At 37.2% G+C, this 23,908-nt stretch overlaps 1 long non-coding RNA gene across 1 annotated transcript in view; it reads left to right on the top strand.

The window, feature by feature from the left end:
• Positions 1–23,064, top strand: part of LOC112662332 (uncharacterized) — a 64,264-nt gene extending 41,200 nt beyond the window's left edge. Inside the window, exons 5-6 of the long non-coding RNA XR_003138413.3 lie at positions 11,187–11,389; positions 22,801–23,064. This is a non-coding gene — a long non-coding RNA (uncharacterized LOC112662332). The remainder of the gene's footprint in view (positions 1–11,186; positions 11,390–22,800) is intronic.
• The last annotated feature ends 844 nt before the right edge of the window (positions 23,065–23,908 follow it).

A 23,908-nucleotide genomic window follows, 5' to 3' on the forward strand; every position in this document is an offset into this window, starting at 1 on the left:
TATTTATGATAGTCACACAGAGAGAGAGAGTGAGAGGCAGAGACACAGGCAGAGGGAGAAGCAGGCTCCATGCACCGGGAGCCCCACGTGGGATTCGATCCCGGGTCTCCAGGATCGCGCCCTGGGCCAAAGGCAGGCGCCAAACCGCTGCGCCACCCAGGGATCCCTCTTTTTTTATTTTTATTTTTATTTATTTATGCTAGTCACACACACAGAGAGAGAGAGGCAGAGACACAGGCAGAGGGAGAAGCAGGCTCCATGCACCGGGAGCCCGACGTGGGATTCAATCCCGGGTCTCCAGGATCGCGCCCTGGGCCAAAGGCAGGCGCCAAACCACTGCGCCACCCAGGGATCCTGATCCTGGATTTCTTAATGTGCATTTCCTATACATAGAAAAGTTGCAACCAGTGATACATTATTGCCATCTAATCCTCAAACCCCATTCAAATTTCACCAATTGTTCCAATATCTTTAAAACCAAAGGATCCATTCCAGAATTGCATGTTATATTTAGCTGTCACATCTGTGTTTTCCTTCAGTCTAGAATAATTTTTCAACCTCTTCTTGACTTGGATTATGTTGAAACTATCAAACATCACAGGTCAGAGACTTTGTGAAGTGCCCCTCATTTTTGATTGGTCTGATGTTTCCTCATGAGTAGATTCAAGTTATGCATTTTGGCAGGACTATTGCAGAAGTGATATGTTATTCTCATTGCATCTTGTCAGAGGCACACGACATTGATTTGTTCCACGACTGGTGGTATTAACGGTGATCATTACATTGAAGTGGTATTTGCCAAGATCCTCACTGTGCTCTATTTGTTGTTAGTAATTATTTTGTGAGGAGGTTGTTTGAACTGTGTATCCCATTGTTTATCGAACTTTTATTCATTTATGTATTCTTTATGTTCTAAATTTATTTATTTATGTATATATGGCCTCATGGTTTCTTGTTTTATTTAGTGAGCTAAATCTGTTACTATCATCATGTATTTTGACATTCTAATCACATTCAATTTTGTCCATGGAAGCGCCTACAAGCTGGCTTCCTTTGGACATATCCCCATTATTCTCTGAGTTTTTCCATACTTTCTGTTACAAAATGTTTCAGGCTCATCTTGCACTTCATCTTTCCTCCTTTCCCCCTTCCTAAAGCAGCCATTTATCCAAGGATCCCTAGTTCATTTTAAGAGAGAATGATATTTAAAAAAACAAACTCTAAGCATGCTTATTGCTGTTGAGGTGTTGCTGCTTCCAGACCCACTCAGTAGACAGGTATCTCCAAATCTTCATGTGGTGAAAAATAGATTCAATTTCTGCTAAAATTGACAGCAGGGAAGGGTTTCCTCCAAGGACGCTAAGGATATTATTGTTGGGAGAAAAGGCATGCATGTTGGACAGCATCAACAGCAAATGTTTGTGAGAGCTGGGAAACGGATTGGAAACTGGGTCCATTTGATACAAAGGATGATGACCTTTCCATCACTTTGGGCAGCCCATAGTAACTGGATCCCCTAAGACGAGCTATCTACTATAGACTTGTACAGTCGTGTAGATACATCTGGTGATCATTTTTCTTTTTATAGTAAACACACCAAATCACCTAGACTAGGTTATGAAGCTGCACTCAGAAAATCCAGGTCAGCACTTTTGTAGGGCATGAAAGACTGAACTCATAAACTAGGTAGAAAAATAAGTTGTGTACATTTCTTTCTCAATAGCTAAGAATTATCCTCACAGCATCCAAAATCAGATGTTGGTATGTCATTCTTTGTCCTTCAGTGTTCTTAGGGACTTAAAAGTACATGCAGGATTAGAAGAAACAAACATGCAAATTTCTTACACTATACTGTAGTTTTAATTTATTCATTTACTCACTTATTCAACAACTATGTGTGGAGCACTTACTATGAGCCAGAAATAGACAATTCACAATTGTACAAACAAATTAAGATTAATAACATTATATAAAATTATATATATGAAAATTACTTGAGTATATACTTTTTATTAATTGTATAGTATTTAATACTTCATAATACTGATATAACATATACATATCTACATACTTTCTTAAAAATAATTGTTGAGTTTTTTCTTAATTGTTGAGCTTTAAGCTACATTTATAGCTCACATATAAGTAGTATGTACACACACATTATTATTAAATGTGTTTTATTTCTACCCCCATCCTATAGACAAGGATGTTGAGATTCAGAGACTACAAGTGAATTTTCTAAGGTCAAGCTATTATGGGTGACTAAATTCAATCTGTTTTATTTTAAGGAAGTTATTAGTCAGCTTTTGCTCTAAGGCTTATAAAAGGTTTCACAATGAGCTAAATCCTAGGACTGTCTAATTCAAGATTGTGTGCCCGTTAATTGAGAAGTGGCCTTCAAATCTCCAGTTTGGCCTGTTGTATAATTCTCATTCTCTCTCCCATCCGCTTCTTTCTTTTCTTGCCTTCCTCTACTCCAGCAGCTTAGTTGATATTCAGAGTCCTCAGAAATTTGAAGGCAGATTTCATTTTTGTTAATAAAGCAGTGTGGAGATTGAAATGGTTTAAGAGGTAACTGACATCTTGCACAGAAGTTGTAAGAAGACAGAGCATCTAGAAAGTGTCTGTAATAAAAAGGAAAAGCTCCATTTTGATTTTAAGTTCACTGTGTTTAAGGAGGACAGTGGTTGACAAAATATCCATTTCCTGTCATTAGCTCTTCTTTTCCAATGACATAATTCAGTGGTCAGACTATTATCAGGCACAAGTTAAGTTCTCAGGAAAAAAGTGGTTGCACAAATACCATACCATAGTTCAGGAGTTGGAAAGTTTTTCTGTAAAGGACAAAGCACAAAATATTTTAGTCTTTGTAGGCCATCCAGTTTCTCTCTCAAACACCCAGCTGTGCCACCATAGCTCAAAAGCAACCATAAGAAATGTGAGGAAGTATATTATTTCTGTAGCAAAAATCGAAGAAGGCTGATGTGGCAGGAACAGGCTTGGAGGAAGTGGTCTTTGATAGGTAATGCATCTAGAGAAGTAGGCAAAGAACAGATTATAGGGGCTTTTAAAGGTTCTGATAAGAAACTTTGACTTTTTCCCCAAAGCAATGGAAAACTACCCAAGTATTTTAAGTGACATAATTGGGTTTGCATTTTATAATAGTAATCTAGCTTTCAGTATGGAGAGCAGATTGAAGCAGAACAAGAGTGGACCCTATGGGTCTTTAAAAGATAGAAGAGTAGCTTGGTCCAAGACAATCACAGTGAAGATGGAGAAAAGTAAGTAGATTCAAGACCAATGAATAAGTTAAATTGATTGGAAATGGTGACGGATTAATTATGGAGGATGAAGAATGCCTCAGGGGATTGTAGGTGCAGATTTCTGGTTCGTACAACTAAGGTTGGCATTTACTGGGAGAAGAGATGCTGAGGGAGATTGATTGGGTGATTTAAGGTGGGAGTGGCTCTTGAGTTCATATTTGAATATGTTAATCTGGGAAAATGGAATGTTTTGCTTTTGAGACTTTTGAGACACAAAATGAATAGCTTCATTAGCCAGGTAAATAGAAGTCTAGGATGCAGTGGTATGTTCCATGCTAAAAAAGAGAAATTTGGCAGACATTGGAATGTAGTTAGTTATGGAACCAATATGTAGAAAGATGGAATTTCTTAAAGAAATAATATAGAGTAAGAATATTTGTGCTTCTCAAAAGGGATTATGAGTACTCCAGAGGAATATCCTCTGTGTTCAGGAATTCTTGAGAAGGATGGGGATATTTCAATCATAGGAACAAACTGAATTCCTGTAGCACCAGTTTCATGTGAATCTTTGGAATGTAGAATGCCATGGAGTAGAACACAAAATTCACATAAATCATCAGACAAAAAAATACAATTATGTGTTTGAAGCTGTTGCCTTAGGCTAAAACCCCAGGGTGTGAGAAATCATGAACAAAGTAGTTGGATCACAATTACAGCTGCTTTTTAAATAGTAGTCTCCTTTCTTTCCTTTCTGTGTGTATAGTCAATGATTTAAAACCAGGCGAAAAAAAAAAAAAAAAAAAAAAACAGGCGAGAAGAATGTCTCCCTTTTGTGCCACATACTTGGCGACTCCTAAAGTAGAGTTAGCACAACTTAGTAGATCAGACAAGGGGAGATTGGCTGAAACTCTACGTCCTAGAAAATGAAATTCCAATCCAAATTCTTTACATGTAACAGGACTTTAAATAAAAATTTAACCCAGGTTTTCCCAACCTCAAGGCACATTATTACATCTTTGTTTTTTTACTTATTTATTTTATTTTATTTTATTTTATTTTATTTTTTTATTTTTTACATCTTTGGAAACACTAAATAGCAAATAAAGAATTCATACTTAGTATTAATGATCTAGTTAATATGTATATACAGCTTTTCATCTGTGCCAAGTGCAGTTCTTAGTTTTTTACTTGTATTAATGCATTTGGCCCTGTAAGTGCTTATGAAATAAGTGCTCTGGTTATCCACATTTTCCAGCTGAGAAAGCTGAGACACAGAGAGTTTAAATAGTTGTCTGAAGTCACATTGATATATGTCAGATCCAGGATTTGAACCCAGAAAGTCTGTTTCCAAAGTGTGTTCTCTTAACCTTAACCAACAGTCTCCTTGGTCATTCCATGGGCTCAACATCCTCTGGGTGACTCAGAGGACGAATCACCTCTTCAAAATGAAAGGAGAAACAATCAACCAGCTAAGCATTATTGCTAGTCCCATTGCTCAATAATCGGCAAGGTACATAGCTATATCCTTTCTAGCTCTCTTCTAGTGTTCTCTTTAGTTATGATTCCACTGGGTCATGTCACCATGAAAAATCACAAAAAAACAAAAACCCGGTTTTGGATGTCAAAGGTAATTAAGGAATTGTCATAATAAACAGCTTGAGACTTCCAGTGATGGTGGGTAATTTTCAGGGCAGGGGATTGGAAAAAAAAAAATAGAACCCAATAGATACCACCTCTCTGTCTTATTAGAGCAAAGACTTTTATCAGAGAGACCAAAACCTAATCAACATGCATTTCCAAGATTCTGACATTCAGCTACTGTATCAAGTTAATGCTGTATAACATCATTGTTTCTGACACCTCCTGACACTTCAACTCTGAGGTAATGTGGTACATTAACAGGATGTCCATAGAAAACAGGAATTCACATTCGGCTGCCCATTCTCCCACTTCAGGTTCCTCTCCCATCAAATACAAACACCATCCTTCTGATACACAATTTTGATTCAAATCACATAAGACTATAATTCCCAAAGGCAACTACTATGAAGAGCAAGAACACAAAGCCACTTCATACATGATGGAGTAGTGAAAGTAGCAGAGGTGTACATCACAGGGATACTCACCTGGAGTCAGGTTACAGCAGGTTCAAGGTTTTTTTCTTTTTCTTTCTTTCTTTCTTTCTTTCTTTCTTTCTTTCTTTCTTTCTTTCTTTCTTTCTTTTCTTTTAAGAAAATGCTTCCACAGATCTAAATTAAAAGACAATAGGTAAAATGTGGCAAATCTAAAAATGATCCTATTCAATTGTGGTTTTCAATAATGACAAAGTCAATAAAGATAATGATATTCAAATTCAGATTGTAGTAACAATTGGTATATAGCAATGAGTAAATTTGCTGACTCTAGGGTTAGATTTGTCTAAGGTTTGGATCTAAATCTTAGGAACATTAACCCCTCTATACCTCCATTTCCCCACTTGAAAATAGAGATGCAGAGAAATGTAACACAAGTTGTGCAAAAAAGCTTCTAATAGTCAAATATTGCAGTAGGGTAGCAAATATACCCACATTTGTGTGTGTTTGTTTGTGTGTGTATGTGTGTTCATGCATGCAGGTATTGGGGCTGGAAGGATTAGGGAGGCAAGATTGTGAAGTGTAGGTGAGGATGTTGTATTCAAGGCTAAAGAAATTATCCACTAGATTATAGCACATTGCCGTACCATGACAAATTCTAGTTGCGCCAACCTAGCTCAGTCTTTAGCACGACTGGCTGGAAGATAGTAGAATAGCCACAAGTCATTACACATCACCTTCAGCTACAAGCATCTTTGTCCTGTTACTGCAGTGAGCCACAGAAGTGGTAGTGTTTTCAACTGGTACTTGGACATAAAATTTGGGAAACATTGTTATAGGATCCACTGGAAAACATTGCAAAATAGTGTCACTTTCAGGGAAGCTTATGTGACATGATGTATCTAAAGTGTCTGGTTTATTGTAAGTGCTCAGATAAGGTATGTATTTAGCTATGTATGTGCTAATTGAGAGGATACATATTGAAAAATGTTTGCCATAGATTTAGTAATAAAGTTAAAATGAGATTACATTTTGTTAATCACAATAGATTAACAAATATAATAGATTATAAAATATTTTTCAGCCTTCTATATATCAGACACATTAATGATTTGATTATTATATTATATTATACATATAGATTTGAAGAATTCTCAATTAATTCTCAACTGCCCAGGAGTCCTAGACCTTCAATTTGGGACCCGTTGCCACAAAAAATGGGGGAACTAACCAAGATATCCTTAACAAATTCTTCCAGAACTCTGCCATTTCTTGTCCCTCTAATATAGGATTATGGAAGATGGGGAATTTAGAGACAAATCACTAACGGCAATTTTCCTTAAGAAAGTTTAATTCTAATAGAGTGATTAGGTATATGCATAAATAATTGTGATGCATAATAGAATGCAGTAGGTTCCACAAGACAGGTGCAGAAATAAATGCTATAAGAATATGAAGAGTGATGCTGTAAGAAGTAAGAGAAATCAGTTCATTTTGGAGGGATCTAGAAGGGTTTTATGGATCATGTGTCAGTAAGGGCTCTGTTGGTCATTAGCAACAGAGAATCTAAATGAAAAGGGACTTAAAGGAAAAAAAGGGGGGGGGGAGATATTACTTTCCATATCTAGTAGCTCAAGCCAGAAGCCTAGAAGTTACCCTCAACCTGTTCTTTGTCTTGTGTAAAGATTGCTATATGTGTTCAAAAAAATCACATCTACTCTTCCTTCTAACCTACAACTAGACTAAGTTTCCCCAAATTTCTGGCAATTAAGGACTATAGAACTGGATCTTGGCCCGGAGACTATGATGTGCACTTCCCCTGTGATCCTTCACACTCCTGCCCTGTGCCCAAAACCATTTTGCCAGGGTTCATGAAATACACTTCTATTTGATGAGAAACTACTGAGATTGGGAGGTTTATAGACAGAGAAGTTATCTTACCATGACTAATATAACCCCCTCAAACTCATCACCAAAATAGTAGCAAATACTCTTCAATATACTCATAAATATACCATTCACCTGATTTCCATGTCTTCATCCCAGGCCAAGTCACCATCATATATTGTCAAGAGTATAACAAAGCTGCTTAACTAGTTTCTCATCACTGTTCTTGCCCCAGCCACATTTTCCACATACTTCTGATTTAGTGTTAGTTTAATGTTTAGTTTTATTTTACATAAAATAGTATAGAGTTATAAAATTATTCAGTACGATTCTCAATGATACCGTCATGTATGATACATGGCATTAAGCATTTGTTAAAACCCACACAACGGTCCAACACAAAGAGTGAACTCTAATGTCAACTGTGGACTTTAGTAATAATAATGCATTGATTGTTGTTTATTATTTGTCAAAACTGTACCTACAGTAAAGCAAGATGTGAATCGTGGGAGAAACCATGGGGCTGAGAGATCAAAGGATACATGGGATGTTCTGTATTCTGCGTAATTTTTGTGTGAACTTTAAACTGCCCTCAATATAAATTCTATTCACTTAAAAAATGGATTATATCCCTTCTTTGCATAACATCCTTCAGTACCTCTCACCACTCTAAGACTAGATCATGGTCTATGAAGAGCCCTGGTGGAGCCCGCACCCTGCTTCCAGGCTCTCTTTCCCACTACCTACCCTCCTTTCTATGCCTCTAACCTTGCATCACTTCTTCAGAAGTAGCAAATACTCTTCAACCAGTGCCTCACACCTGTTTTCTCTTCTTACTGGGTATTTTATCTCCCTCAAGTCACTTGACTTCAGTTTTCAGATTCAGTGACACCTTCTCCAGAGAGGGGTTTTCTCACTTGTTAATTAATCAAGTCACCCCCACAATCACATTATTTTCTCTCCTAGCTTCTACTCCTTCCCATCATAATATTTACAGTGGTCTACAAAATGAAGGCTAAGTCCTGCTCTATCCCTTTCCAAAACTTAACACCTACTGAGGGAGCTGGAATACAGCAGATGCACAAGGAAAAACTACAGTAAAAAAAAATTTTATATAGTGCTCAGCATGTGACACAGTTTTAAGCATCTCATCTATGTTAATTTATTAAATCCTCCTAGCAACTTTATAAAATGGATACATTATCATGCTCTATTTTACAGACCAGTGAACTGAAACCAGAGACATTAAGTCACTTGCCAGAGGCTTCACAGTTTGTCCAATGCCAGAACTGGGATTTGGTTCTAGTCACTGTGGCTAAAATGTGCAATGCTACCATTGTATGTGTATACATTGTATATATAAGTGGATTAATAAGTGAAAGAACCAGTGAACTTAAGTGTCTGACTCAATTCTACATTCCTTTTTTAAAAAGATTTTATTTATTTATTCATGAGAGACACGGAGAAAGGCAGAGACATAGGCAGAGGGAGAAGCAGGCTTCCTACAGGGAGCCCGATGTGGGACTCGATCCCAGGACCCCAGGATCACACCCAGAGCCAAAGGCAAGTGCTCAACCACTGAGCCACCCAGGTGCCCCTCAGTCCTATATTCCTAACCTTTCATTATACTATCCTGTTTTCTGTTGCTCACTGGAATGTTCTTGACCATTTCTCCTTATGTTTTTTGTTGATGTGCATTGGTTTTCTTCTGAGTCCCTAACTGAAGTATTTCATTATCATTACTTCAGATGCCTCTCTTATCTTCCTTTCTATTGATCTTTTTCAAAGAGCAGGTGCTTTGAGGCCTTTTGGGTAAGTGTTAATAAAAATACTGCCTTTCTCTCAGCAAAGAGTCCTGGATGAGTGGTGGTCTGATTTTAGGAGTGGTCAATTGACTTTAGAAGTAGAGAAAGATAAGACAGTGTGCCCCATATTCAGCTATCATCTTCAGTGAGTTATTACTTTATTTAATCCAAGCTGGATTAAAAAGGGGGAAACCTTCTGGAATACACTAGAACATTACCATATTTTGAGTCAGTGGAATGCATTTCTCATTTATCAGCTTGGGACTTACTGCTCATAATCTGTACCTGAATATGTAGAAATGTAAAGAGAAAGGCAAATAGAACAAAAATAATCAAGAAGAAATAAAAGAGCTTGTATCTCACTACTGCAAAGGCTCATCTTTAAATATGGTTGTAGAAACACAGGCAATGGCATTTAAGGAGGTATCAACTGACGTGGAATAATATGATCCATGGCTTAACTAAGAACTTGGCCACGGGGAAGCCATCCACATACGTGGTTGCAGTATAGCTCTGATTTGAATTGTTCTGCTCTGGGGGCCTAAATGGTTTTAAAAAGAAGCTACAGTTGCTTTCCATCAGCTTACAGCATGGAGACAATTGCTTCTTTAAAAGATACATCTAAATAAAATGTCAAAATGACACATGCTTTTAAAGGAATGTTTGTAGAATGTTCAACACAACTATACCTCTTTCTGGCACAACTCAATAGCCGTTCTCAATTTTCTCTGAAGGGAAATATGCAGTATGCAAAGAAACCACACTCTATTGAAATGACAAGTGCAGTTGCCAAATTGAAGCAATGTTTTCAGTTATGGTTTTAGCGTATTAATTTAGAGTTTTAGTGGTAGATTACTTTTCTGGTTAGTTCCTTAAACTCATATTAATGTTAGGATACAGACTGCTGTTTACATTTCCTTTTGGGCATCCATACAAATGACCACAATGAGGATGGTGAGAGGAAGGTAAAAAGCAAGCAAAATGGGTTTAATATTTCTTAAAGGAAAATGGTCAAAGGAGAGTAAGCAACAGTTTTGTTACTAATTGATGACTTGTTTGAGCTTTGAATATTAGTGACAATTTCTCCAGCCCTCATTTTCACAATTTACAAATAATGAAAACTAACTTTATTGTTGCAGAGTTTGATGAAATAGCATGTATATAGATATACTAGCTTTGTAACCTTGAGAAAATTACCTTTTCATTTATTTGTTTTTTGACAAATATTTACTGAGTACTTGGCATGTGCCAAGACTGTACTTGGCATTGGGGATAGAGTGGTAAACAAAAAAAATGCTTTATGAGTTCTCCTATGACATTTACAGTCTACTAAGGGAGAAAAATTTTAAATATCTAATTCTGCTAACAAAGATGTAATTACATTCTGAGCTCAGGGCTTGGCAGGAGAAGGGTATGGTCCTCTAACGCATGACCAAGGGTAGTGAATAGTACTGGGAAGGCAGGGAACATTGGCCTGGGAAGCTTTCCTTGGGCTGAGATCTAAAGGAGATCGTAAAGTAAAAGAGGGAATGGAATCCAGACTGAAGAGACAGCAGGTAAAACATATTCTGGGGTCTGGAAGAATGGTGGCTATGGGAAACTGAAAGGAGGACAGGGTAGCTGAACACAAGCGTGAGTCGGAGCAAGTTTCCAGAGTAAATGGAGAGGAAAGCACAGTAGAATAAACAGAGTCTTGCAGGAAGTCTTCAGAGTGTTGGTTTTCTTCCCAGTGACAATAGGAACATCAATTTTCTGACTTAATATGGGGGGAATGGGAGAGGTAAAGTCTTAATGAGCCTGATTGCACTTGTAAGTCACACAGCACTGAGTCAGTATATGGTAGGCTTGCAACAAACAATTCTCTCAGCACATGTTCTGAACTGTAAAAGTCTTCCACTATTAGTCTCATTTTTCACCAGTGGGTTGTTATTTAATGCACATTTACAAAACCTGATCCATTTTCTCATGAAATATTATCCTTCTTTATAGGTATAATGAATAGCAAAGAGCAGATTCATACTAGCATCATAGTACCTCATACTAGTAGCATTCTATGGAGGACCTGCCAAAAAGAAAACTTGTCTCTATTTCTTATAATAAATACTTTTTATTGAAATATGATATGTATCTAGAAACATGCATCAATTATAGTTGTATAGGTTGACGAATGTTTATAAAGTGGATGCATACATGCAGCCAGCACCCAGATCAAGTAATAGGATACTACCAGCACCTAAAGCCCTCTTCATGATCCCTGCTCATCTCAGCCCTGCTTCCTTCCCAGTGGTAACCACTACCCTGACCTCTGCTGTCATTGATTCATTTTGCCTTTTCTGGAGTTGTACAAGAGTGATCGTACACAGTACGTATTCTTTTTTATCAAACTTCTTTTTTTTTATCACAATAGTTGTAAGATATTTCTAGATTACTGCATATAGTAATGCAGTAGTAGATCATTATGGTAATTTATTCATTTTCATTATTGCATAGTATTCTGTGAATGCATAGAATTTAATTTCTCTGTTCTAGTTTTGATAAATATTAGGGAGCATGAATACATATTTTGGGTGAGTAAATAAATGAACTTCCCTAAGACTCAGTTTCCTCATCTGTAAAATAGATTCATCAATAAAATCAATACTCATTCTATAAGACTGTTGTGAGGATTAAATGGGACAAAGCATGAACAAGGGCCATTCAGGGACATTCAATAAGTTTTCATTAAGTTGTATCTACTTATAATTATTTCAGGAGTTTCTGCCTAAAGGATTTAGAAAATGGGGGGGGATTATGAAAACTGGAAATACTGCCATAATCAAAAATGTCTAGAATAGAGCTCAAGAGTTGTGAAAGAATCAAACCAATATATATATTTGCTGTCACAACTCTGCACTTATAAACCGATTTGGCCCATCCAAGAACCAGGTCCTGATAAACAATGAAGTCAATATAAGGATGTTTAAGCACCTTATTGCCTCGGGTCTTCCACACTCTCTTGACTCTGTACTTTGTTCTGTCCTGTTCCACTTGATCTTGCACCCTTAGCATTACTTCCTGGTTTGTGCAACGCTCTCACTCTTTGGGTTTGCTAACCCATCTTGACTTTGTACTGACTGACACTTGCTGTTTTCTGTGCTTAAAACTGAGATTTACTCTGCAAGTTCCTTCCCATCTTGGGCCCTTTATTTAAGGTTCTTTGTCCTAATTCTAGTACAACATATCCAGAAGTCTGAAGATAATTCAGATAGCCATTATGCTGAACGTATGCGGGGCACTCGATATGTAAATATTGATCAGCATATTGGCTGTAGGTTGGAATCGTGGTAAACAGCAATCAGCAAAAACTAATAATAGATTAATGCAACAAAGTCATTAGAGTAGCCCTTAGAAATTGCTTGCTTAGTGTATCAGTGATTACAAAGAGGAATTATAACAGCCCCAGGATAGCTGGGAAAGGGTAATTCACAGAATGCTGTCACATTTCTCTGACTTCTGTGTTCATGGACCACATTCTATCAAAATACTGCAGTCTGTGCAGATGCCAACAGGATCTCTGAATCTCACACAGAGATCTCCTGTCAGTATAGTGAATTCAACTGCCTGGTGGCCATCTTCTCTAAAATGATCTCCAGACAGCTGAAACTGAACATGTCTGAGGTACAACTTACTACCATATCCTAACCATTTCTCCTGTGCTTCCTAACTCCATAGCACCACTATCCATACAGTTTTTACAGTCAAAAACCTGGAAACTGTCTTCAATACCTCCTAACACTCACCCACCACATCCAGTCAATCACCAAGTTGTTGCCCATCCTATCAACTAAAATAGTCTCTTGAAAATATGTATAATTTTCCATTCCCATTCAGTTTTCTTAGAGCAGAGAGCTGCTAGTCCATCATAACATGTAAGGCTTCACATTCACTTGCCTGGTCTTGTAATTGACCTCTCCACCCTTACTCATGCATTCTTCACCCTGCACTCAGATGTCTTTCTAAACTTCATGCCTGATCATGTCACTTCTATGTTGAGAGTCTTCTCATAGTTCCTTGCCATTTGTATGAATTCAGGCTATTTAGCATGAACCGTAAGTTCCTTCATGATGTGGTCCCTGCAAGTTCACCACTTGTACACATCTCCTCTCCAACCATTCTGAAATATTGTTGTGCCAGGGACATGTCATTTTCATACTCATCTCTGGACCTTTGTATATACTCTGAGCTCATCATGGAACATTCATTCTCCCTCTTATTTCACATTTTATCTTCAGGCTTCTATTTCAATATTAGCTCCTCTAGAAGAGGGTTAAATGTTTTTTCATCCCCAAGTACCTTATACATACTCAATCCAGCAAATTGTTGACTTTTTGAAAGTGCTGTTGAGTTGTCTGCATCACTCTGTAGACGATAAACTGGTTAAAAATGGAGATATTCTATCTTGTGATCATGCTACCACTGGCATTAAGCACAACACATGACAGACACTAGCTCAAAATAATTATTGAATAAATTAGTAAACGCATTAAAAGTTAATCAAAGATATGCTTATAAGAAAGATTTCTCCAGCTGCCATTTTATTCTAAGATAGCACTATATATCAAACCTAAACCATCTTGGTGTAACTTAAAAATATGTACTTATTCAAATTTGCCCTGGAAGAAACAGATAATCTGACAAAAATTTGATGTCAGTGGGGTGCATTGGAGTAAATACCATATTCCAGACAAGTCATGTTTCCCTTATATACAGAGATGATATCACTAACTCCATACCATTCACTTAATCTTTTTATAGACATTTACAATTTTCAGCAAAAATCCAAAAACATAGAATTTAAGTTCTTTTGGAGCACTTGGCTGGCTCAGTCTGTAGAGTATGTGACTCTTAATGTCAGAGTCATAAGTTTGAAGCCCAAATTGGGTACTGAGATTAGATAGTTAGATATAGATAGATAGATGATAGATGATGATAGATAGATAAAATTTGAGTTCTTTTCCCATTTTGGAAGATGCAGTGCTGATTTATGCATATAGTTATTCTTGCTTTTATAGTGTCTAGTGCTTATAGGTATGTTGGTTGGAGGAGAAAGTGGTTATAATGTAGGGTAAAAGGCATTAGATTTGCAGTCAGACATCTGGGCTTTACCTAGCTGATGTCCTTTCAATTCTATCACCAAAACACCTTGAAACATCCTTCTATCTTTCCCATCTCTCCATCACTAGCCAAGTCCAGGATGCCATTGTTTATAATTGGTCTCCTCATTGGCCCTACTGTTTACAGTTGTGCTATTCTTCAATCCATTCTCCATTCTTTAAATAGCCAGGATGATCTTTTCTCTACATCTGATGCCACATTTCCTCTGCTTTCCTTTCTTTTTTCTTTTTTTTTTTTTTCCTTCTTCTCTTCCTAAAAATTTTCTTCACTCCAGCTATAATGGCTTTTGGGGGCCTTTATGTGAGCAGTGCTCCAAGTCATTGATACTTCTTGCTGTTTGTGAATAGTATCAGCTCCTAGATATGTGGTTCACTGTTTTCCTCCAGGAAGGGCATGGCACTCCTGTTGCTCTTTGCAGCCACCCTGAGTTATAGAGTGCACAGCTTCAGAGGCAGAGAGGCCTGGCTTAAATACCAAAATAAATGATTATTTTTAATAGCAATTATAAAAATAAGAGGGATAAAAATATTCACTATTTATTGTTAGTGTAGGTATTATACTAAATTAGATTTCATGTATCGCCTCTTTTAGGCTTCAAAACAACCATACCATATATTATCCCCATTTTATACACAGAGAATTAATATGCAAAAAGGCTAAACATCTTTCCCATGTCATATAGTGAACTAGAAGTAGGGATTTAAACCAAGGTCTGATGATTTCAGAGCCAGAACTTAATTTCTGTGATGTTCATCTACATTGTACCCAGAGGGTATGATGTAATAAGTACTGTGGTGACTAGTACATGTTAACTGTTTACTAGAAATAATTGTCCTTGGTATTCCTACTTCATAGGAGGAATCAAGTCGTTTTCTTCTCTGTCTAACCGCATTCTTTTCTATTCAATATTAGGCTCATACATAGCTTTTTTCAACCCCTGGTATTACCCTGGATCATTATTTTACTATACCCACCATTCATTTTAGCTTTTTTTTTTTTCACTCACCATGCAGGATCATAAGTTCCGAGGGCATTGGTTGCTTTTTCCATTTTTCTGGCTTCCTTCTCAGCAGCTTGCACCGTACAATACAATTGTAGGCCACTCAATAAATGGTTATTGAATGAATGCATAAACCTCATAAGGATCAATTTTCTGACCTTGAGCTCATTAGTACTATGCTCTAAAGAGCTGAGCTAACTCGAGTCACATTAAGCATAATTAAAATAGATTTCTTTTAGAGAAAGGAGAGCTTTGTGAGCTCAATCATTGGTTAGTCTCATGGTTCTTATCTGGGGGAGATCCTCCCACCCTAGAAGATATTTGGCAATATCTAGAGACGTTTTTGGTTGTCACATTCAGAGAGTGCTGCTGGCTTCTAGTGTACAGAGGGCAGGGATGCTACCAAACATCCTACAATGCACAGGACAGCCTCCCACAACGAAGAATTACCCATCCTCAATGTCAATAGTGCCAAGACTGAGAAAGCCCAGGTTAGATAAGGTTGTCAAAAGATAAAAGCAGAAAGGGAAACACAAACCATTAGAGGCTCTTAACTATAGAGAACAAACTGAGGGTTTTTGGAGGGGAAGTGGAGGATGGGGTAACTAACTGGGTGATGGGCATTAGGAGGGGCACTTGATGCAATGAGTGCTAGGTGTTATATGCAACTGATAAATCACTAAACTCTACCCTAAAATTAATAAAATGCTATATGTTAACTAATGTGAATTTAAATAGAATAAAAAAAGATTATAAAACTTACAAAGAATTTATCAAACAGCTTATTAATATGTACCATGCATCTATGTTGTATGTGATTTTAGATCCTGTATAAATAAGAATAAAACAGTATCTCTATTGGTAAATACATTTTGAATAAAAATTTCAAAGATACTGGAGAATCTCATGTATACTTAAACTTAACTAATTTAAAAGAACTTGAGAGAAATTCATTCTTTGCTCTGTGATTTATATAAGAGCAGCCAGGTTTATTATTTGCCATAAAATACAGTAATTCAGTGTGGCAACTAACAAACCAATACTCATCAAGAGATTCTTAAATTGGCTTTTTTGAATTAATAAGAATAATCTACAGTTGATGTGTGTTTATGTTCAAAGGAGGGATGATGAAGAGATTTTTAAGATACTTTGAAAGTTGTTTATAATAATCTTACCACTTCTGTCTCTTGCACCTCTACTATCTCAACAAAGAATTGCAACCTATGTATTAAACAGCACGAATTCCAATTAGTAGCATCCATATGAACAAATATTTGAGGACAAGATTACAATCACATAATTCTTATGCTGAAATTGTTTCAAATACACACACACACACACACACACACACACACACAATCATACAGCCAGGTCTTTGTATGGAAACTAGGAATAGGGCCATGAGTAAAGCAAAAAATGGCTTTAAAAAAGCATAGGATTACAAAAGCAGAGCTTTTATTTGAGGTATAACTTATGTACCTGCAAGTAAAGAATCTTCATATCAGTTATCATAATATTTCTTAACAGATTTTCTTTTTAGAGCAGTTTTAGGTTTATGGCAAAATTGAACAGAAGGAACAGAGATTTCCTACGTATCTCCTGCCCCAACACATGCACAGTCTCTCCTATCATCAATGTCCCCACCAGAGTGACAAATTTGTTATAATTGATGTACCTACACTGATATGTAATTATCATCCAAAATTCCTAGTTTACATTAGGGTTCATTCTTGATGTTGTACATTTTATGGGTTCTGGCAATTATGTAAGAGATATATCCATGAATACAACATCATACAGAGTAGTTTTGCTGCCCCCAAATAATTGTAATATTAAAATAAAAGTCAAACCAAGTGAAGGTTTATAAGGGCCCTTGATCCTGGAAACCTGGTTTTAAGGTTAAAGGAAAGCCTGTCTTTGGGAGGTTATTTACTCACAGCGATTCCATTTCCAAAGGGGAACTGGAACCTCAGACACCAGTTACAGAAACTCTTCATGGTCAACCCTTGGTTTTCCCTTTAACCACATTATCCCTTAGAGAATGTAGAAAATCCTATTATAAAAATGTCTGTCCTGAAGGATAAAGAAAGTCATTGAACTTCTGACAAAGATCAGAAGGCTGGTTAAAAAAGAAACATCTTGTAAAACAGTGAGTTAGAATCAGGAATCCCTCCAACTCTGAATCCCTCAGGTCCAGAGAAAACTTGATGAAATTAAAATGTTAAGACTTTCAGGCAAGCCCGACTAACTTGTAAAAAGATAACTGCATTTTTCTTAGAGAACCTGCTGCAAAAAAAAGATATAATGGGGGCAGTTTGGATAAAGAGCAGAACCAAATGCATGCATGAATGTTAGCAGTGAAGCTAACTAAAATGAAGCAGATGCCTGTGTGTTTACATGGATCATTCCTGTGGTCAGAAAGAGAGACGGTTGAAAAACAGCAAGGCCTGGTGGTTGACAACTGGATTGTTCAAAGGACTCAACCACTTCATCTCAAGTGGCATTTCTTGATGGCTTTGTCTGAAATACACAAGACTTTTCAAAGTGACACTAATTTTCATAGTATTGGTATCAATGGCATATTTGCAATGGCATAATAATTTTCTCAACAGACTATTAGGAGAGGCATCTGGGACAATTTAATGAATTCTGGATGAAGGGCAGGAAGGGTCAGACACCTGTGTTCCTTTCAAGTCCTGCCACTGACCAGCTGGGTGGCCTTGGACATGTCACATAACTTCCGTGAGCATCAGTTTGCACATGACAAAATGGGAATGAGAATGCCAACTCAACTCTGGATTTTGTAGCCTGAGAGAATGTTTGCCAAAATCCTCAGAAGAAGAAAAGGGGGAATGGTTGGTGATGAGGGATTGATAGGAAGACAAAGTTGAGCTTGATGTAGGAGGTGACATCTATTCAGCTTGGAGGAGGATTCTTCCAAACGGAGTTTCATTTTATCATTCAGCATAATTTTGAACCTTGTTTAGATACACTGTTCTTATTAGGAAGCTATAGGGTATAAAACAGTCACTGGCCAAAGAATGAGTGCTAGACCTCAACAGAGTGTCTAATGAAGGAATTCAATATGCACAACACACGCAGAGAATTTGCCTAACCTCTCCATCCACAGGGCATATCTTTGAGTATGAGTGGTTGCTAGCCACACATGTACATGTACATGATTATATGGAGAAGAGGGATTAATGGGTCCTTTCATTTGGAAGATTTTATCTTTTAATTATTTGATGACTATCATTCATTCTCAAACTCATTTCACTATAAAAATAATATTAGTCACTGCTGTTAAATGTTGGTCACTATCCACATATAAATCCCCTTTAATACTTGTAACAATCTCATAAGGTATATGCTGTTACTTGCATTTTATTTTACAAATGAGCAAATCTACATTCAGATAGGAAAAATGATGTGACCAGATCTGCACAACTGCTAAGTAAAAGAGGCAAGCATCATTCTTAGGTTTGTCTGGTTGGGAATCTGAATTTGCTTGGTATTCTTTTTATGGAGACATGTGGCTTTCTTCTATACAACTGGAAAAGCACTCCATGCCTGGGATGGACTCCAGGCCTGCTATTATTTCTAATGATGAATTATGGCCATGGTTGCCTTGTAACCCAAGCTTCTTAAAACTCTAGCTTGGTGACCACCTAGCTCGAGTGATTTATTGAAATGTAGCTGTTCTTGTTTCGATGCACATAAGTGCATCGCCAGTGCACCTTGGGGTAATTATATTGGGGATGAAGAACTGCCATGGCAACCACCCATGGAGTTGTTTATGTCCTGGAGCTGCAGTGCATGGCCCCCTAGAGGGCTCTTCCTCTTGCTGAGGTTTGCTATGGGTGGTGTAGGTAGAGGTGGGGGTGGGGGATGAGCACTAACCTATTACCATGGAGACAGGGATGCTGATAAAGAGCAGGCATCCTAAGGAAGAAGCCATGGAAGCCTAAGGAAGAAGCCATTCATTCCTGGTGGAATTGAATAAAAACGCTGACCTTTTTCAAAAGATCCATAAATAATTCACAGCCCATCTTCTAAATTTGTTCCCCCAACTTTTTTTCTGCTTTAAACATTCACCTCTTTAGGCAATAATTAAGTTCCAGTTCAAGACATATTCTAATTCTGAAAACATTCTTACTTTAATAGGCTCTTTGGTTGATATTAGGTAATGATGTGTCTCATCTACATTTAATAGCAGAAGTGGACATTGGTGGATTTATTTTTGTATTTGGATTTGCTTTGAATAGCACTTTATGGTTCTTTGAATAAAAGCTTCAGCAAAGAGCCTCTATTTTCAGCTGTATTTAATTAAATTTTTAAGAAGAGGCCTTCCCCCCTACAATGGAATCCAACCAAAATTTGTAGATGTAAAGTGAAGGAAGAAGTTAACTTGTGTGGATTGAATAACCCTTTTTAAAAATCAATTTTGCTTATATGTTCCCATGCAAATGCAATACTTACTTCATTGAGCTTATTCAAAGATTAAGATGTGATGCAGTTGTGGCAAATTCAAAGAGCTACAGAGGCCAAGAAGATCATGTGCATGAGCAAAAGTGCCATGCAACAGGGCAGGGTAGGGTATAAAACAAACCAGGGTGGGGGGGCGATGAATGTCTCACCTAAATGTGTTTGCTAATCAACTTTGCCATTCTTTTAAGAGAAACCAAGAATGGAGAGGAAATATGAAATTTTCCCAATTTTAAATGATGACAACTAATTAACAAATATTGAAACATCTAGTAGGTAAAACACAACAGATACACACAAAAAAATACAACATGGGCCAACAGTTGGAAACCTCAGATGATGTATGTTAAAAGCTGAGCCTGGCATTGAGTAAACTCTCCTAAAGGTTAGCAATTCTTATTTGTTTCGTTTGGTGAGATGCTGAGAGGTTTGTACTGATCCTTACTTACGAATGGAGACTCTAAGGCTCAAATATCTGAACTATGATGTGAAAGAAACTGACCTCGGTCTTTCTGATCTCAAGCCTCAGCTACCTATCCAGTAGTGAGTGGTTAAGAATGTTTATTCACAGCTGTGCTTTTTTACGTTGACCTGATTTCCGTGATTTTTTTTTTTTTAGTAAAACATTATTCTTGTACTTGCACTACTCTTACACTGCATGCTTGTCTTAAATTCAAGGAATTATTAGGCGGAAGCTTCATTTGATCTTTCTTTCCTTTTTTTCCGTTCGTTCCTTCCTTCCTTCCTTCCTTCCTTCCTTCCTTCCTTCCTTCCTTCCCTTCCTTCCTTCCTTTCATTTTTTGGAAGAGATCTCATGCATAGAAGTCCCCATTAAAATAAAAATAGTGATAATAATTAATAATAATAGAACCCAAAGAAATATTCTGGATTCATTGCTTCTAGGCTCAATTATTTGCGTTTTGACAGCCCTATGGTCTGAATTCATGGCTATAATCTCCCTTTCTTATCTTGAGAGAGAATGAGTCTCATAAGACACTCTGAGGCCTCAGTCTGAATGCTAGGTTCCATAGTGCTTTGTCACTCTTAGAATAAAGAGGTTTCAAAAACGATTTTTTAAAGATTTTATTTATTTATTCAGGAGAGACACAGAAAGAGAGACAGAGACATAGGCTGAGGGAGAAGCAGGCTCCCTACAGGGAACCCGATGTGAGACTCTATCCGGGAACCACAGAATCATGCCCTGAGCTGAAGGCAGATGCTTAAATGCTGACCACCCAGGCTTCAAAGAATAAAGAGATTTCAAACACACAAAGTCCTCTTCCATTTTTGGTATTGCTTACAAAGTAAAAACTATGAAGGTAATGATTTATTCTTTTGCTTCTTTGTTTTCTACGTCCAAACATCATTCTAGTTAGGATAACCCAGAAGTAAATCAAGGTCAGTTAAGAGATGTGAGCTAATGACCAGGGAAGTAGAACAAGGCCTGCAAGTGGAAAGCTGAGCTTTTGTTGCAGGAAGTAAAAGGAGACCAATAAAACAAAGGTGAATTCATGTCCCAGGAAGTAGAAGGTGGTCAGAATGTGGAAAGGTTAGGAAGTAGACTTAGGAAGTAGAATAAGGTAGGGAGATAAGGGGAAGTGATGTAGATAGGAAGTGGCTCCTGGCAGCTGGGGATGATCTTTCTTTCTTTCTTTCTTTCTTTCTTTCTTTCTTTCTTTCTTTCTTTCTTTCTTTCTTTCTTTCTTTCTTTCTCCTTGGTTTCTTCTGTCTTCATGGTAAACAAGGGCCAACAGCACCAGAGGTTTATCTGAGAAAGAATGGCTGATTACTTTCATATTAGAGTTCGTCTGTTTTCTGCCTCTGCAGCTGGGAGTCTTCAGAAATTTACTTGAATTCTTTCTGCCTCAGTATCCTCATCTGCAAAACTGAGATTAACAATACTGTGTGCCTCACAGTATGTTGGGCGAAGTAAATGATTTATGTAAGTGCTTATTATGGTGCCAGAACTATTTAATAAATATAATATCATCATTTTTATCTTCATTTTAAATGTTTCAGATTACCCTTTTTTTTCCCTTCCTAATAAGAATATTCTTTTATGTCCTGTGTGTCACCTACTGGCTTCTTTACTGCACAGAAGTATCCACTAGTTATTAATTAACAGTCAACAAGGGGGTCCTTGGTGAGAGAGGCTCGCTTGTGCTATTAAATGCTATCAAAATCACATCTGCTATGATAAGACAGAGTCTCATAGTCCCAGGACACTCTCTTGGAGTGAATCTATGAAAACTAAATTGATAACAAATGAGTTGCTTATTTCCTGGTAAAAGGGTCATGGAGGAGGGAGAGATGTTGGTTTTCTTTTGTAAAGCAGATTTGCAGATAAAAAATAGCTTTAAATCAGAAGGTCTGAGTTTGGTCCACATAACATCTGGGGATGCAAAGAAAAATCTCTGCTTCCTTTCCTTGGTATCACTTTTCAGCTGAGTAGAATTTCCTCTTTACTGTATGGACATTAGAATGATGGAAATAAGATCTACCTGGCTTGAGATTCTAATAAAGATGAGTTTGGGTAAGCGTTACATAAGTATTAATAAAAGGCACACTGAATTTCTTCCATCCATCCACATAGACATGTGCTTTTCTGTCTAATATCTCTTTCTGTTATTGCCTTCTTGCTTTTCATTGCTCATCGATGTGCATTTTATTAACATGCTGAAAAATATATATTGCTTTTTATAAGGTGTGATTATAGATCCCTGGCAAAGAAAAAGTCCATTTCAATATATTACATATGTCTGGTGTTAATAGCCTGATTTCCGTTGGTTTGATGGTTACTTGAACCACTGAGCTGTTATCAAAGCAGGACCACACAGTATATACCTAGGCCCTGCCCCAGGTTAACACATTTTATATAAAATGGCTTGGGGAATGTCATTTCTGCAAAGTAACTGCTCCTCCTGTGTGCTTAGTGCCCTACAATTTCAAAAGCTCTTTCCCATGCATGTTGTCATAACAAACTTGTGAGTCCAGCAGGGCATCATTAGTTCTATTTTATTATATATAAGGAAAATAAGCCTGAAAGAATATAATCTATCCCTAAGAGGACAGAGTGGGGATTTGAAACCAAGAATATATGACTCCAGGGTCCTTGCTTTATTTTTTTTTCACAGGCAGAGAGAGGCAATTTCTCAAAAACCACCCTATTAGAGTGCTTCTTCTTCTAAAAGGATCTGTACACCAAAAGAATGCTTAAAGGCACAATCAGAGCAATCAAATGTGCTCATTTTAATCCAAGGTGCCTCTAATCCTACTGTGATTCTTCACCTCTTCAAAACTGTCATGAGAAAATCACAAAGCAGTGTGGATTCTTTCTGAGTTACAGGTTCACTGGGCCAAAAAAAAAAAAAAAATCATCCATAGTTCACTGACGTCACTTGGCACTGGTGAGGTGGCATAAAGAAATGAGAGGGAGTTAGACCTGGGTATGGATCCCATTTCTAGCTGCATCATCATGGACAGTCTTCTGAGCCTCGATTTCTTCACCTGGTAAATGGGAACAATGATAGTATCTGCCTTTTATGGATGGCATGAAGATTGAAATACATATTTCCTGCAAACTACTTAGCAAAGAACTTCATTTCATAGTCTCTCAAATAAATAATAGTGATGGCCACTATTATTAGAGTAATTTTGCTATTTGAATATTACAATATAGGGAAATAAGCCTATTAAAAGTTTCTTGAGCATATTTGGCCTTGGGGGTCCTACAGATCTTTGGTTCTTCAAACCCAAAAATGATTAGTAAAGAAAACTGTGAATGATAAGAGTTCTGCACTATGCCCTCCATACTCTCTCTATTGCAAAGACTGACTATATTGCTAACACACTGTTGTTTCAAAAATTTAATTTCAGTTTAACAAATGTTATCTGAGGGTCTAGTACGTGTTAGACACTGGGATAAGATGTGGATAATAATGATCTTCAGCTTCAAGAAACTATTGCATGATGGAAACAGATGTTTTAAAGCCGGGCAACAAGTGCCATGATAACTCTGTGCCCAAATTGGCACAAAAACTGTAATAGGGCCATTTAGCAAGCCCACAGCTTAGCAGTTAGTCAGAGGATTCTTGGGAAGCACTTTGGAATTACTAGAATGGAAGGTCAAAACCAAGAAGAGGCATAAGATAAAGTGGATTTCTGGAGCCAGGTCATAGGATGTTATTGACAAGGTGGTGGGTTTTATTTTCTAAGTTAGAAAACAATATATCATGAGTGATA

This window comes from Canis lupus, chromosome 13 (genome assembly GCF_003254725.2).
Source record: "Canis lupus dingo isolate Sandy chromosome 13, ASM325472v2, whole genome shotgun sequence".
NCBI classification, from domain to species: Eukaryota; Metazoa; Chordata; class Mammalia; order Carnivora; family Canidae; genus Canis; species Canis lupus.